The following is an 11331-nucleotide window of genomic DNA, read 5'->3' as shown; positions in this document are numbered from 1 at the left end:
TGATCCATTCTTTCAATCTAGTATATTTACAATAACAGGACATCCTAAATTGTAAATGGGGTTGCCTTGGCATAAAATCCCTGCTCATACTGAGGAGACAATGTTTATTTTATAAAGACTACTGAATAAACAATTAAAAAAAAAACCAAACTATATTCCTACCTTGAAATAAAATTTGGATTGTACAACATTTAATTTCCTTCAAACTGGGACAAAAATAGAGATGTGGAAGCATAACAACAATCTGCTTTGATGTCTTAAGCCAAGAAAACAACTTTGCCACTTCCAAATTGGAAGTTTCATTTGAGTTTGTTGACTGGGCCCCAGACCTTCAACTCTGAGTCTTTTATCACCATGAACCATGTTCCTGGAGGGTGCTGTGCCACCTCTGAGCCGCAGTGAGGTGCCCCCTGTCCCAGCCAGGGACAGCAGAGCCCTGATGGCAGTGGTAAGCAAGGCCCAAGAGGCAGTGCTGGCCTTGGGCATGAGAATCCAGTCATGGACCCGACAGATCCTAAGAGCCTTGGACTAGTTCAGGTCAGCAAACTCAAAAGCTTATGACTTAACTGAAGAACTTCAAAACAAAGTCTTACTTATTTCTTCTCCTTTCCCCTCACCACATGCACAAACACTCCAACACTAACATTTTTCCACATACAATTTTTACTCTCTTTTCCTGAAAAGCCCTCACTGCACCTTTGTACTGCAGCTGAGGTAGCTCTGTGCACAGAACAGAGGGGAGGGAGCTAGGCAGAACACATGGGCATTGCAGCATGGTCCCAGCCTGGCCCTCCTTGCTGGCACTGACAGTGGGATGCTAATGCCTTGCCACGTCCCTCCTTACTTGGAGGGGAGATATGAATGAACCTGTGCTGGGGCATCCAGCCAATCCCAGCAGAGAGCAGCAGGCTGAGTACAGCTCTCTGTCAGGGTATGGCACTGTCTCACCAATTTCCAGGCTGTCACTGTGTGACACAATGACACAATGACATGTATGATCACATGTGCTGTGGAAAACCACAACTTACAGTGCAAGCATAAGGTGAGATGGCAAATGTGTATCAAACCCACGAAACAGAATAGATGTTCTTTGTGAAAACTGCATATATACATATTTAGGTATAGATGCATCTATTTCATTGCATCTATATTCCCTAGAGTTTTATTATACTTTTTGCAATCTCTTTTTAAAATTATTAAATAGATACAGTAAATTAAATCTCGAATGAATGTATTAGGCCTGAGGCTAGTCAGAGGAAAGTATTGCTTTCTAAAGCAAATATTGGTATAATTTGCTTTCCTTCCCCTAACACTTTTGTACTTTCCATATTTAAAATATACTGGTAGCTCCCAGAACATGATACTGGAAAGTAAGACCTGGAACATCAGCAACAAGTATTAATTCATTCAACTGACCAAAAGGGAAGGGGGATACAGAGAAATATCCTAAAATGAAAAAATGAGGAGAATCAGGACATGAGAAGTCCCAGCATTGTATTAAAATGGACATTGCTGTTATTTTAAAGCTCTATAGGGACATAGCAGACTGTTGGAGATGGGATACCAGTAAATTCATTTTATCCACCATTGTAATGGACTAAAATAAAGTGTTTGCAGAGAAGCAAGCCAGTTATGCCTGGAGTCTGCATATGTGGATCAGCATATTCGACAAGCAGCAATCCTAATTTATTCCATCTGGTTTTAGGCAATATATAACATGCCAGGACAGTCCTGTCCCTCCCTGGCCCTGCCTTCGGGGTCTATATGCTGTTTATGGGATGATGTAAAAAGAAACCTCCCTCTGCTGCAGCTCTGAACTTGGAAACTGTCCCTCATGGAGGGCAGAGGTAAATCAGTAGGGTTTTCTGCCTTACACACAGGTTTTAACTCAAATGCAAATATAATCCTGCCAAAGACTGATTTAATTTTTCATCCTCCTTTCCCCCACTTTTGGGTCTCAGTGTCAAATGAACATCTGATCTGTAGTCATCACATCTGAACAGCAATCAACATATGTTGCAAGGGGTCAACCAAGGGTTGTGCAGCTCCAGCCCCCTGAATGCTGATTCCTGTTCTGCACGTCTCCAGCACAGCACAACACACAGCACAGCCTGGCTCTTCTTTGCTTCCAGGAACCAAAGCCCTAGAAAACGAATGCCGAAGAGGTAGCTCGTGTTATCTCTGCAGTCTTGAACATTCCCCATTGGGGTGGTCAGGCTTACTAAAGCCAAAAGTCTTGGATGTTCCTTCTAGTCTGAATAGTCCAAATTCCAATATCATCCTCCTGTATAACATTTTTTCCAAAATGCCTCTTATTTCTTCTGTAGCTATAAATGTGAACCCTGCATCTCTGCCAAACAATATCATATCTTCCTTCTTTGTGCATCATCTTTTCCCTTTTGTTGCTATTCCAGACTCAGCAGTTCAGGAATCCATCCTACTTGTTTATCTCTAACAGCATTGTGCAGCCTTCCACATGTACTCCTTCCTGACTGGTTACTTGCTTCACAAAGACTGTCTTGTATGCCACATTCCTCCTCAGCTTGGGGTAGGGAGTTGCCATAGGAGATTGAAGCCATGTGGTGATTGGATAGGTACATGTTTTCTCTTTGAAGGATTTGGGGGTCTTTCATGCCTTTGATTTTTCCCATCATCTTCAGATTTTCAGTTGTGCCAAACAGCCACGTGGGGATCCCACACACCACATGCTTCCCATGGTGCATTTAATTTCTGTACATTTCATTTCCTGTGCGTAGCAGTCTCTTGGCTATTGCCAAGTTCATTATGCCTGCAGACATGCTCTGACAGCAGAAGCAACTTTGGCTACTGATGGTATGTTTGACTAATAAAAACATGGTACAAAAAGCTTGAGTTTTAAGAGCACACAGGCAAAGGCTTCAGTGCTAAAGATCAACTCTTTCCACTTTCAGCAAGGCTTTGCTGTGTGACTGGAAAATGCGTTATGCAAGATGAATCACACGCCAAGACATAATTTTGTTAGTCACTCATACTAACCAGAAAACAGGTTAGGGTGATGAGAACAGGATCAGCTTTGTTAAGGTCCAGTAAAGACTGGGAAAAGCTGAAAACAGCACTAAGCAGTAATTTGCAGACAAAGTCAGTGTCTTTAAGTGGCTGTGAGAGGGAAACAAGCTGCCTATCTTGATGCAAATGGACTGTTCTTCCCAATTAGGTGCTTTTGTTAGAGCATCACATTACAGTATGCTACTATTCCAGCCTCAAGGGCATGAAGATAGTATGATGTGGCCAATTTGGCTGACAAAGTATTAGGAGGCTGCCAATTTCATATTAACCCATTTGCAAAGAAACAAAAAGTTGAATGATCTCCAATTCATGGTGGGTTTTTTGTTTGTTGGTTTGCTTTTTTCTTTTTCTTACCAGATCTTCAGAATTAAGGCACTGGTTCTTACTTCCTGCTGCTCCTGCTGCTGCTGCTGCTGCTGCTGCTGTTTTATTAAAAACTAAATATAACTTTAGGTCACATAAACTTACCAAGAGTTCTTCAGTTTCATTCATCTGACCATTGAAATGATGAGGAATTTTCAAATGCCACAGTTTTCATAGCTATTGTATCATTATGTGTCTACACCATTCCTTTTCCTCATTGTTTTCTTATTCCTTCAAGGGAACTATTCTGGATTGGTTGAAATGTTCTCATGGGTTGGAACAAATCTAGACAGGAAAGATTACTACCTAACCAGCAAAATCAAAGATGCAAGCAAGCAATTAGTAACAGTTCTATGGAAATTAATGTAGTGGTTTCAATCTGGTAGAAGGATCAAATAGACAAAATTTTTGTAATATCCTTTTCCTCTAAAATAAAATAAAGAAGCTTAAGAAATTATATACTAAAGTACCTGAAAAGACAAGCGATCAGGTTGCAACATTAAGAAATCAAAGGCAGGAAATGCCAGAAGGAAGCCTCCCTTCTGCCCCCTCGTGTGACCGGAGTGGCTCTTTAACTACGCTGCATTTCCCCCGGCTAAGGCGAGCCCGTGCTGAGCGGGGCCGGGCCCGCTCCCTCGCAGCGCTGCAGGAAAGCTCCGGGTAGGGCCAAAGCGGGCGCTCAGCGGGCTACTGGTTCCGAGAGCAGCTCAAGCCCTTCATGGAGGGCTGCAGCAGGGCACAACTAGCAACCAGGCTATCTTAGATAATAGCTAAATTAGTGCCCGACAGCCTCCTCGGTGCCCCATTAAATTAGATCACTCTGTCGTGAGTCAGAATGAACTAAGTTTCCTGCTATGCTCGCTGCCTGTGACAGCCCTTGGGCTATTTTAATCTTCAAACACCAGTGGTCAAGATGAGAGCTGATTTATTTTTTTTCCTCATGAAAATGATTAAGTACACTGCTCACATTTCTTCATGGGCTTCTTAATGTTCCCCAGACAAATCAAAACTGGCTGCAGAAAGGAAATAGTTTCTCGGTTTGCGTAGCTCATCAGCTCCTGATACTTAATGACGGAGTTTGAGGACCAGGGTGGAATGACGCCTTTGGGAGCATTATCCCCTCCTTGTATCTCTTTCTCTTATTAGCTGATTGTTGAAGTAATGCCAATGTTTTATCTTAACAACAAAAAAAGTATAAGGCTATGAAGATACAGAACTGGACAGCAGGGGAATAACCTCTCTCCCTCCTGCAGACATACACAGTTGACACTACTTTCAAGTCCAGCCCTGTAAGGGAGAAGTTCACCAGTAAGGATGGAAGAAGCAAAAGGGGTTAAAGGAGAAATCACTCTGAAACCTCTTTAGTGACATCCTGGAAAAGTCTCTCAGGGAATGGAAATGAACAAACCAGCTGCAGGATGTACTACACAGCTCAGATTTTTGCCTCTCCCTAGCCATACACTAGAAATAACTCTTAAAAACTCCCGAGTCCTTCTTGCCTCAAGAAGTGCTTTTTACTGTTTGGCTGCTCTGCATCATTAAGACATAAGCTGCATTGGTGGTGAAAGCCAGGTCCTGTGTGTGGACTTGGGTGCACAGTTGACTCCCAAGAAACTCTTGAGATGAAAGCACAAATTATGTTCAAAGGGCAATGGACTAGCAAACTGTTTGGAAAGGTAGGATGGATGAATGGCTGTCTGTAGGAAAAGTGAAGTCAAGCAACTCCAGAGCTTTCCTCCAGCAACTAGAGAAATGCATTAGTTTGAACTGCAGTGGTAGTGGATTTCTTCTGGTAAAAACAGCTCTTGGAAGGAGGAAGTGATTATTTCACGACATTTAAATCAAAATAACCATATATATGAAAAAAAAATATTTTAAAATACCCTTATTTTTGCCTTTTCTATTTTCTGTATTAAATGATTGCTTACTTATACATCCTACATTTTACCTGTAGTATGAGGGTTTTAAAATCAGTGTTCCTTTGTTGTCCCTTTTTAATTTTTTTTTTTTAATTATTAAGGCATTCATGTTGTAGTTATGCAATCTGATTTCAAACCACTGAGGCAGAGGCAAAATGAGGACCAGGGTATAGGCAGAGTATATATGGACTGCAGCTCAGCCCAGTCACAGCATAGCAGTACCCACATGCTGTAAAAACACTGCAGGCACAAAGTGGAGTTCAAAGAGTCCACAGGTTACATGAGCAACCTGGTGAAGAAATGTCAGTTAGAAACGAGCAGCAGAAACCAGCTCTATTTTCCTACTGCTGTGGCTTTGCTTGGCGACGATGACATACAAAGATTAAGCCTAACTGCACGAGCTCCAGTTGTTTATCTCCTTTTTTATCATCGCCAGTAAGTGAAGGAGATGTGTGGGTGTCACCTGCAAAAAAAAGAGGTTTCATTTCTGAGAGAAAAATATATGCAGATCCAAAAAGGCAAATGGTCTTGTTTAATTCATGCATATCCAGTTTCCTTCCTGTCACAAATCTGCAGCACTGAATTTAGTCTCCTGGATTTCCTTAGCTTAATTATGCTGAGAGAGAGTGCAAGAGAGAGGGAGACAGAGAGACTTGAGCAATATTAAGCGCCCAGAATGACTTCAGTCACTGAGGTCATTCGTAAATCACTAAGATAGCCTGGCTCCCAGGGCATGAAGTTTGATTTTCCCTCTCCCCTCCTCCAATCTGCTGAACTATGGAGATTTGCAACAAGAAAAGCTATGTGCTGTGCAATCAGTTTACAGAATAACATTTTGTTTGGTCTTCTATTGATAGATGCTAGCAGGAACTGGAAGCCCTGGGTTCATGACACAAGTGTTAGTGTCCATGTAGAAGATGTGGTTTTTCTGTCCTTGCATGTTTATGCCTATGACAGAATGAACCTCTGCACACAGTTAAACACTGCTTGCTGCATACATTGCACAGAAATCACTAGTTTAAAAAGAGATTTAAAACAAAGGCATCTCCTACATTGTATATGGAGAGACACTACACATATGGACATGTAAACAACTGTACAAACACAGATGCAAGCTTTGTTTTTTCCTCTCCATTATTATGTATATATGTAACTATAAAATAAAAAACCCCAAACCAGTGAGCATATGTCTTGGATTGCACATCAAACACAGTATGCTCACTGCATCTAAGGTATCTCTGGGTTAATAATGTTTGACTTGGCTGTGTGCTGACTTGTCTGGGTCAACTAACCAGGCACTGAGATACAGGGAGTATCAGAAAAATTATGAATTCAGGTTATCTGTATTTAGAAGTAAAACCTTCTTACACCTCCAAATTTGCTGAAATTTGCTCGAGCCCTGGACTTGAGATATATTCATAAGACTTTTATCACTAAGCCCAGTGACAACACTAATAACCATCCCTTTTGACTGCAGATCAGAGAATGGGTTCCTTGTTGGTCTGCTACAGCTATTCTAATCATCAAAAGTGCATGTTGCACTCTTCTTGTGCTCCAACTACAGCTCAGGAAAACCAAGGTATTGACTAACCCTTCTTGCCCCAAGTGCAAAATCTGACATTCACCTTCCCCACTAAACAGACCTCTTTATAAAAATTAAACTCACTTGATCTTGATAGCTGCCATAATGAATGCTTGGTCAATAAAGATTATCTCCTTATTCTTGTGAACCACAAGTTCTTGTGTCTGTTTACTGAGGGAAGGAATCCAGTTGATGTATCATTAGTTGTGTGAGGAAGTTGCACATCTTTGCAACTTGGTGTGGGAGTGTCTTCTTCCCTAATGTAAATGCTGGGTTGCAATCTTTGTCAACAAACTAATGTTTTGCACTTTTGACTACAGAAGAGCAGAATAAAAATATCAGAACCAAAAATCTGTGAAATTTGAAGGACTGATCAATTCAGTGCTACCTCTGTTGAATGACATGAGCACTAGCAGCTGAGTAGCACTCTCAGATCCCTTAGGATTGAGTTCACACTGTAATCTCTCCAAGTTTAGCATCTCATAACCATATAGATTGCAAAGACACAGTAAAATTCTAAAGGATCCAAGACAGTGGGAAAATACAGAGAAACAAAGGGTTTTACTTGCTAAAGGCAAACTGATTTTGTGCTGGCAACAGGAAACCAAGAGACAGTGCAAAGGATGTTGTGGCTGTTGGAAGGGCCACAACTGTAGTTACTGTGCATACCTGCGTGACTCATCATCACTGCTGGCTTGCACTCTAATGTCCCTCCTCTCCCAGCTGAAGCTAGCTGGCTCATCCTGCCTGGCCTCTCTGTGTTTCATCTCTGCTAGGGTATCATCTGGAAACCACTTGGGCTGGCACTAGGATAGACCAGATGCTGGAGTTGTGACATATATAGAATATACATGTGACACACACAGGAGTGATGTGCCAGTCCTTGCTTGAAGAGATGAGAAATGGAAAAAGGAAATGAAGGGGGAAGCAGAGGTATGGTGCTTATGCACACATATGAAGCTCAGCAGTTGTGAGGACAGAAAGCACAACTGCGACATTCTTCACACTGCTTGTAAAGTCTACCCACTGCACCCACCACGGGTACAAGTGCATCTTGTGGGGGACTCCCTGCTCCACAGGAACTAGAGGGGATAATCATTTCATCTCTTGTAAAGCTTTGGGATTGGGATTTTTTTGTGATGAGTTTTCCTATGATCATACAGTTGATCATTTCTCACAGGCTTTCCATAAGTCAAATTGTCCCCTAGCACTATGCACAGAGGATGACAACCTTTGGCTATCAGACAAAAGGGTTGGGTAACACGTTTCCATGAAAAAAGGAATGTCTGCTGCTGTGGGAGTAAAGTAGAAAAGCAGCATGGCTGTACACTGTGATAATAGAGTATGGCAAATTGAAGGCAGCAGAAAGTCAAAGATCTGTGTCAGAATTTGTCTGTGCCACCTGGCTGGACCCTTGTGAAGGTCATCTGTCCCACTGCTTTTCAGGAGAGATTGGGAATATACCACATTACACATCAAGAAGGCAAGTGAAAGTGATGAGTCTGACTTGGGTGCAGGAGCTTCAGACTGACTCAAATTTTTTATTCCTCAAGAAGATTGCCAGGGTATTAAGAAGCATCATTGGCATACATTCCCTCTTCAAACTGTGGAACTTGCTTTGCATGCAAAGGATAAATTAGTCTGCAATTTATTCTTGCACAGATTGCAAGCAAATCCATGTACAGCAAGAATAATGACTGATGCCTATTCCTTCATCTATTCCTGCAGATGCCCTGTACCTCTGGGTAGCTGCTGTCCCTACAATTCAATGACTTGGCAGAAGCAGTGTAATGTAGACACAGAGAAGGTGAGCTTTGCTGTCAGCACTGCCTCTGATCTTTCATTGGCACTTTCTATCTTCCTTATTGTGACTGCAAGCTCTTTGTACAGTGCCTGGGACTCCAAGTCTTGGTCAAAGTCCTCATATTGTAGTACAAATGACAGTGATAACTTCAGAAGATGTTTTATCAGCCTCTCATTCCCTTCTTCAGTAAATGTCAGCACTAAGAGCAACGGAGGGGAAAGTATAAAACCCAACCTGCAAAGTTGCAGGGGCTGGGACAGAAACACATATATGTTCTCATTTTCTTCCTTCCATACATTTCACTTCCTTTCTGACATATCTCTTATTTACCACTTGGAACACATCTGGCCATCAGAGCTGTGGTTTTCCCAAAGCTTATTTTTCACTTTATCACTTATTTATATAGCTGCATGTAAACATCAAAGGGAAGCCAAGAAAACAATATCAACAGAGAGCTCTGTAGGTGATGCCTCTCACTGAACAACCCAGAAACCACAGGTGATCCCCTCACACTGATTCAAGCACAGCATTGCTCTGAAATAGTTCCACTGAAAGAGAGCTTTGCTGATGCTCGACTCGCAACAAATTTGCAACATCACGGTACTGGGGGAAAAACAAGGAGGAATAACAGAGTTTAGATCAAGCACAGGTACACAACCCAGAAGACAAATGAGTGTTTTTCAAAGGGCAGAAGGAAGCTTTAGAGCCACCTCACACCCCTTCTGCTCCTCACCCCCACTCCCACCATTAGAACATACTGAAAATGCTTTATACCATTGGAAACATCTGTACATGGTTGGGAGGGGGTTAACATTTACACATATAATCAGTTCTATGAGAATATAATGCTTCTTTTAGAATTATGCCTGCATGGTTTTCTATTTCCTCAGCATTGCTCAGTGTAAGGTCTCCTTGCACAAACTGTTCATGCTGCTCAGTGCCTGCCCTGCTCTCTGGTTGGCAAAGTGTGTCCCATTCTAATGGAAAAAAAAACATGCCTAAAGAAACTTGATTTCTGAATGCATCAGTCACTCCTCTTGCAAACGAGATCATAGGAACTCTCTTGCCTCATCCTGGGGGACCCAGAACTCATGAGGCATTTTGCAACAGAACAGAAACACACAGACCTCTGCTCCATCTGGCAAGGGTGTCTGGTTTCCAATAAACCTAGCTGCTCCAGTGGAAGATATTAAGCCTTTATGATGGCCTAGCTTGCCCCGACAGCAATGTGCTTCTATCATTAGCTAGCAATCTTAGAGCCTTTAACAGGAGCTTTAAGAAATAATATATATCATTTTCATTTTATGCAATTGCAATCATTGTGATCACAAATACACTTTTATATTACAGTAATAATCAAATATCTGTTTTTTTCCATGCTGTACAAACTGAAAAATGATCTTCCATGTCCTGAAGAATTTAGAGGGTAAGGACAAAACAGATGACAGCTGATTGACTGGGAAATAGAATACAAGAACATGTAAGGAACTGTAATGTGATTGGCATGTGTAGCTGTTTGCTTTTAAATTGGGTGTATAACCAGTGAAAAAGAAATGAAAAGAGAGGAATATATATTGTTATTGCCTTTTGGGGATTGCTGGCCTTGTTTTCAGTCAAACAGCAGTTTAATGCTTGAGAAGAGGAACACAATCTATATCTCTCTGCTACACAACAGTGAACAGACAGCAGTGACTGGGATTTACACTGGTGCAAGAGCATGAAATTTGGAACTGGAAATGTCTTTTTTTTTTTTTTTTTTTTTTTTTTTCATAGCACCACATATAACCTGCCTGCTGCAGCCAGCAATCTGCAGAGGAGTGTCTCCAGTTTCTGGCTAATTGATTGAATGGTCTTTTTCTTCCTCTGAGCCTTCATTAACTTCCTCTCTGCTCCCAGCTATCATTCCTGGAGAGTTTTAGTAGGATGCTGTCAGATAAATGTGAGGGAGAGATTTCTTTTCACTGATGAGCTGATCCCATTTTCCTTTCCTGACAAACTATGGTGCTTTCTCCTGCCAATATGTGACTGGCAGAACTAGGCTCTGTATTTTATGCCTCACCCACATCTTGACTGCAGCATTGTATTCATTTCATTCATTAATTGCAACAGTTCTCTTTACTGTGAGCTATAAAAGCAGAGTAATAAGCCTAATGGTATTATGTAGTGTGGACTCCAGCTCATGTTACTCATTCTCTCAAAGCAAGGACTGCTCAGGAGAAGTATGGTGGCCTAATTAACCTCCTTCTGCACTGAGGAAGCCTTGGCAATTGGGTCATTTTAATTTAGATTTCAACACCAATGACTTTGATTTCAAAAGAACACTCCCTTGGATCAAAACAAATTTGTCATCTCCAGCCCATTGGCCTCCAGGTTCCAGCTGCACTCACAAAAATTAATTGACAGAATAGGGAAATTGCTTACTGTGATGCTGAATGAAACCACAAGTACTGTGCCCTCTTTGCAATGTCAGCATGTGCTGGTATTTCTTTAACAAATACGGACTCTCACTGCTGACATGGAGGAAGAGACTCTACATTATAGCAGGAATCCCATCCCCAAGGGAAATAGTATAAATATGAAAATATGGAATCTCACTGCTGACATGGAGGAAGAGTTGT

This window comes from Vidua chalybeata, chromosome 7, assembly GCF_026979565.1.
Source record: "Vidua chalybeata isolate OUT-0048 chromosome 7, bVidCha1 merged haplotype, whole genome shotgun sequence".
Taxonomy (NCBI): domain Eukaryota; kingdom Metazoa; phylum Chordata; class Aves; order Passeriformes; family Viduidae; genus Vidua; species Vidua chalybeata.
Note: the sequence above shows the minus strand (reverse complement) of the source record.